Source organism: Dendrobates tinctorius, unplaced genomic scaffold (genome assembly GCF_039654945.1).
Source record: "Dendrobates tinctorius isolate UK_male_01 unplaced genomic scaffold, ASM3965494v1 ptg000116l, whole genome shotgun sequence".
In the NCBI taxonomy this organism is placed as follows: Eukaryota; Metazoa; Chordata; class Amphibia; order Anura; family Dendrobatidae; genus Dendrobates; species Dendrobates tinctorius.
The window spans coordinates 6,116,279-6,122,500 of NW_027361784.1; the positions used below are offsets into that span (position 1 = coordinate 6,116,279).

At 42.4% G+C, this 6,222-nt stretch overlaps 1 protein-coding gene across 2 annotated transcripts in view; it reads left to right on the top strand.

The window, feature by feature from the left end:
* Nucleotides 1-6,222, top strand: part of ZFPM2 (zinc finger protein, FOG family member 2) — a 626,625-nt gene that overhangs the window by 452,341 nt on the left and 168,062 nt on the right. The window lies entirely within an intron of this gene.

Consider the following 6,222-nt stretch of genomic DNA (forward strand, 5'->3'; position numbering starts at 1 on the left):
CTATTTAATATTCCTAGGTGAGTCCATTGCGGACCGTCCTGCTCAGTTCTAATTTGTAAAAAGGGTCTCCTGCCAATAAGTGGATTACTCATTATCCCAGTCAAGAGACCCATAGAAATCGTTGGTAAACCTAAGACGTAGCAAGTGTCCAGTTGTCCCACAGTATCACCAGTGGAGAAATAAAGCATTACACCATGTCCATTTAAAAGAATAAGCTATGAGGTCCTCCAGAGAGAAAGACACTCTTTGTAGCTAATCTTTTCTCTCTTGCCCTACATACCATCATTAATATTAATTCCCAGAGCATGGTGTGTGAGAATGGGTTTTCTGAGTTTGTATTTTTGTGCTTAGTAAATAAGATTATGAAGGATCGGTCGGGTATATATATTTTTTTTTTTTATAAAATGATGGGTTTTTAGTACAGAATAACTTTAATGTCCACCATATCTGTCTTCGAAGTCACTTTGTGTTGGGCAAAGATATTGTTACCATGATCGGTGTGACCCACCTGCCCAATGTGCATCTTTATTGCGGCACTTTAGGATTAACACAATGTTTACAAAGTCCTTTTCTTTCAGTCATTATGAAAGAGGTTGAGGTTTTCTGAGATAAATCCGACTGCCCGGCCCTAAATAGCTGCAATTTCTGTTAAGATGCCTCTTCTATGGGAGCCTCATATTGTCTGTCCTGTAAGGATTCTCTATTTTTGCCGTATTGTAACATGTTAAGCCCGGTCATAAAAGGAGAACTGCGACACAAGAAACCGTGTTCTTCTTAGAGCTCAAAGCAATTCCTCAACTCATATACAAGGCACAGAAAAAATGCAGCCTGAGCGAGTAACGATTAGAAAGCTTTTGGAACTGTATTACCAGAGGTGACAGCTCGGAGGAGATAGGCAGGTAATGTTAAGAGGCAGGGGATAAGAGCCTATGACATTATGTCTTGAGGGTTACGGTGTCACAGTCAAACTCTGAACTGCTTTTACCGGATCAATACTTCTCAGTTCAGGACTTATCTTGACTACTGGGTAAAGGCTTTCGCAGATATGAGCGCAGCAAAAAGAGCAAAATAATGCTAAAAGTAATATTGCAATGCTCTTTCATGCTTGTTTTGGAGGGAAGCAATGGCTCTCGCCATGCACACCAAGGACCTATGGCATTGATATCGTTGAGTGATGTTTATGGTGCATGTATATTGGATAGCTATCAATTTTCCTGTTTTTTTTATTCCTTTTAGATCCGATGCACTTTTAAATGCTACAGATAACGTTAAGGTATTAAAAGCCTAGTCTCATCTCAACCATCTACTGGTCATATACATTAATGATATGAACAGTTATATGTACGAAATAGTCCAACCTGAACTCTTGGACTTAAGTTTCAGAATCAAAACTTCCACGAGTCCTCCCATCCATAGCCATAACCCATTCATTCTCTACAGGGATGCAAAAAATGCATTGTACTTAGCCATCTCTGGCAGTCCCATACAGAAATGGAGCTCCATTCCCTCAGGCATTTCCAAGCTATAGGACAGTCATTGATGTACAAGTTGTTATACAGCTTTTAATATTGGACATACCAGTAACTCTTTAACGATTCTATTGATTCTCAGGTTGTGAGTGTCAGACCTCCTATCGACATGGGTAGTGGTATCCACCTAGCCAATTTACATGTTTCCAGGGGTAAATTTCCACTGGTGGTCAAAAATGTTGAAAAAGTGGTTAGGAAATGAGAAAAAAATGCTACAAGCGATGCTTCAGGAAAAAAAAACTCCAGCATATCCCGAAGCATCTTGCTGGGTTTGCCTGCCTCAGAAAGACATGGTGTACACATACCTTAACAGTAGTCATTTGGATAGTAAACCCATCAATTAGCTTTTACAACTATGGTAGGCTGATTGGGCAACCTTTGGACAAAGGATGAGATATTGAATGGTGCCATTTCAATGTATGCAGGGTCATACTGAGTCCATTACAGTCCTCTAGAGACATCCGTAAGCCTAAAAGGGCAGATGTACACTGGTTGTCCTTATGTTGGAACCTCCTGAATAATGAAGACACTGTATTTTTTTGATAACTGTTTCTAGGATTTAACATGTTAAGGAATGTATTTGTGCACAATTACGCCTGTTTCACACGTTTAGAACAGGGATTACATTTAAGGGTTTGATTTTTTTTCTTAAAAAATAGCGCTACTCTTGTTCATGGCTGCATCTGGTATTGCAGATGATCTCTTCTCTATTAAAGGGTTATTAATAAGTAAGCTAGTTATAGTCTTTCTTTTGGATAGTTGATGTCTTGCTGATCACTGGTGGTTTGAGCACTGATCAAGGCTCTGAATTCCTGAGAACGGGTCTTTACAGTCCCATCATGAATGGAGGTGCACATGCTTGACCTCTGCTCCACTCATTGTCCATCAGGGTGCTGGAAGTAGCCAAGCACAATGCTCGGTAGCACCATGGACAATGAATGGATTGAAATCCAAATATGTGCACCTCCACTACATTCAGTAAGGGACTCCAGACAGGGAAGTATTGATCGTAGTCAAGATTTCGACCAGACCGGTGTGAGAGGGGGCCCTACCGACACCAGCAGCTATTTCAGAATACACATTCTGAGGAAACACAGTGAGATTAAATAGATTCAGCTGAAATATATTGTGGTGCAGAGACCCGCCTGGTCCCTGCACTGCAATACCTGCTGGCAGCCAAGGCCAGCAGCTGACATAATACTCTGCCCATTGCTTGCACTTTGAAGTCAGCTGTTTGCATCTGCATCAGCTATGGAAGAGGGCACCACACATAGTGGGAGTGGGAAAATCTGATTAGAATCTTTTTTTTTTATATTTGGTGGATAAGAGCCACAGAATAGGTACAGTTGTGGCCCAAAGTATTGACCCCCCTGCAATTTTGTCAAATAATACTCAGTTTCTTCCTGAAAATGATTGCAAACACAAATTCTTTGGTATTATTATTTTCATTTAATTTGTCTTAAATGAAAAAACACAAAAGAGAATGAAGCAAAAAGCAAAACATTGATCATTTCACACAAAACTCCAAAAATGGGCCAGACAAAAGTATTAGCACCCTCAGCCTAATACTTGGTTGCACAACCTTTAGCCAAAATAACTGCGACCAACCGCTTCCGGTAACCATCAATGAGTTTCTTCCAATGCTCTGCTGGAATTTTAGACCATTCTTCTTTGGCAAACTGCTCCAGGTCCCTGATATTTGAAGGGTGCCTTCTCCAAACTGCCATTTCTTGATCTCTCCACAGGTGTTCTATGGGATTCAGGTATGGACTCATTGCTGGCCACCTTAGGAGTCTCCAGTGCTTTTTCTCAAACCATTTTCTAGTGCTTTTTGAAGTGTGTTTTGGGTCATTGTCCTGCTGGAAGACCCATGACCTCTGAGGGAGACCCAGCTTTCTCACACTGGGCCCTACATTATGCTGCAAAATTTGTTGGTAGTCTTCAGACTTCATAATGCCATGCACACGGTCAAGCAGTCCAGTGCCAGAGGCAGCAAAGCAACCCCAAAACATCAGGGAACCTCCACCATGTTTGACTGTAGGGGCCGTGTTCTTTTCTTTGAATGCCTCTTTTTTTCTCCTATAAACTCTATGTTGATGCCTTTGCCCAAAAAGCTCTACTTTTGTCTCATCTGACCAGAGAACATTCTTCCAAAACGTTTTAGGCTTTTTCAGGTAAGTTATGGCAAACTCCAGCCTGGCTTTTTTATGTCTCGGGGTAAGAAGTGGGGTCTTCCTGGGTCTCCTACCATACAGTCCCTTTTCATTGAAACGCCGACGGATAGTACGGGTTGACACTGTTGTACCCTCGGACTGCAGGGCAGCTTGATCTTGTTTGGATGTTAGTCGAGGTTCTTTATACAACATCCGCACAATCTTGCGTTGAAATCTCTTGTCAATTTTTCTTTTCCATCCACATCTAGGGAGGTTAGCCACAGTGCCATGGGCTTTAAACTTCTTGATGACACTGCGCACGGTAGACACAGGAACATTCAGGTCTTTGGAGATGGACTTGTAGCCTTGAGATTGCTCATGCTTCCTCACAATTTGGTTTCTCAAGTCTTCAGACAGTTCTTTGGTCTTCTTTCTTTTCTCCATGCTCAATGTGGTACACACACGGACACAGGACAGAGGTTGAGTCAACTTTAATCCATGTCAACTGGCTGCAAGTGTGATTTAGTTATTGCCAACACCTGTTAGGTGCCACAGGTAAGTTACAGGTGCTGTTAATTACACAAATTAGAGAAGCATCACATGATGTTTCGAACAGTGCCAATACTTTTGTCCACCCTCCTTTTTATGTTTGGTGTGGAATTATATCCAATTTGGCTTTAGGACAATTCTTTTTGTTTTTTTTCATTTAAGACAAATTAAATGAAGATAATAATAACAAAGAATTTGTGTTTGCAAATAATTTTTATGAAGAAACTGAGTATTATCTGACAAAATTGCAGGGGTGTCAATACATTTGGCCACAAGTGTACATTATTACTGGAAGAAGCCTAGGATGAGACACATTATACCAGAATATGTGCCATATATTACTGAAAGGGATCCAAAAAGAGGGATGTTATACTAGAGTGGGTGATATATATTACTGGAAGGGGTCTAAGATGGGGGACGTTATACCTGGAATGGCCCAGGAAGGAAGACATCACACCTCGAAATGGAGACATTATACCAGGAAGGGTCCCAGAATAGTAGACATTATACCAGGAAAGGGAGCCATTATGCTAGTAGGGGACAGGATGAAGGACATTATTACAAAAGAGGCCAGGATGCGGACATTATTGCAGAAAACTGAGACATTATACCAGGAAGGGCACCAGGATGAAGGACAGTGTTCAAGAAATGGAGAAATAATACCAGGATGGGTCCCAGGATGGAAGATATGATACCAGGAAAGGGAAACATATCAGGAAGCATCCTAGGGTGGAGGACATTATAACTGGAAAGACAGACCTTATAAAAGGTAGGGGCAAGGATGGAGGGCATTATTATAGGAAGGGGCCAGAATGTGGGACATTATTACAGGAAGGGGACAGAATTGGGGACATTATTACAGGATGTGGGCAAACACATATGTCTTCACAGGATACAGAAAGTTACAAGGCTCATACAGCTGACAAACATGTAGGTGGGAGACTAGGTCCAAATTTTACATTGGGACCATCACGCTCTAGTTATGACACTAGCTGCAGAGCTCCATTCTCAGGCTCCTAGAGCCTCAATCTCACGACCAGTTTTCAGATAGGCAATAACTTGATTTTTTTTGGTGCTATCTCTGAGGGAAAAAGTACTCTATTCCTAATAACGGACAACCTCTTCTATTGTATCATAAAACTGTATGATATAGCGTGCTTACTCCCATCTCAGACATTTATGGCTTATCCACAATATATGCTATAATTATCTGATAATTGGGGGTCCCACTTCTAGGCTCCTCTCGTATCTGAAGTATGGGCTAATTAGAATACAGAGGCTCCGCATCCTTACCATTCTTAGCGGCTTTTAGACATGGGTCCAAGGACACCCCCCTTTCAAAGATGGGATCCGCCTCTATCAGATACATATGACATATCCTGCAGATATGCCATTAGGGTTTTGGGTCGCCCTCCCAGGGTAGCGGGGTACTCGGTACCGGGCCCGTTGATTTCAATGAGAGATGTCACGGTAGCTGTGATCCGGTCCGTGGCCCTGGGCATCCATTGTAAAAGGGGAATGTTGAGCATGTGGATGATTAAAGTTTATTAATGAATGATTCGTGACGCCACCTGTGGTGTTCGGCAATGAAGATATAAGCCGACGTTGCAGACAGATCCTCTCGGACCGGACAGATAGTGTGGTGCAGCAATGATGTTGTGGCCCTCCACAGGTAGGGCTGTAGTCCCAGGGCAGTGTAGATGGAGAGATAGTGAGGAGAGGAGAATGGTGTAGTGTTAAGCACAGAGATGTAGCAGTGCTGAGTGGGTTGGCACAGGAATAAGTGGAGGACATCAGGGCATGTAGTTCCAAAGCTTTACTCACAGTCTGTTGTGCATACAGATGCCCGCATCCGTGCCATGTCCTCCAGGTCAGGGGCTCAGCCAACCTCCAGGCAAGATGAAGTACTTCGTTCCAACACTCCGTAAACATATGCCTTTCCTGAACGTCTCCCTTCTAGCGCCTATTTGAAGTACTCTCAGTACTGAGTT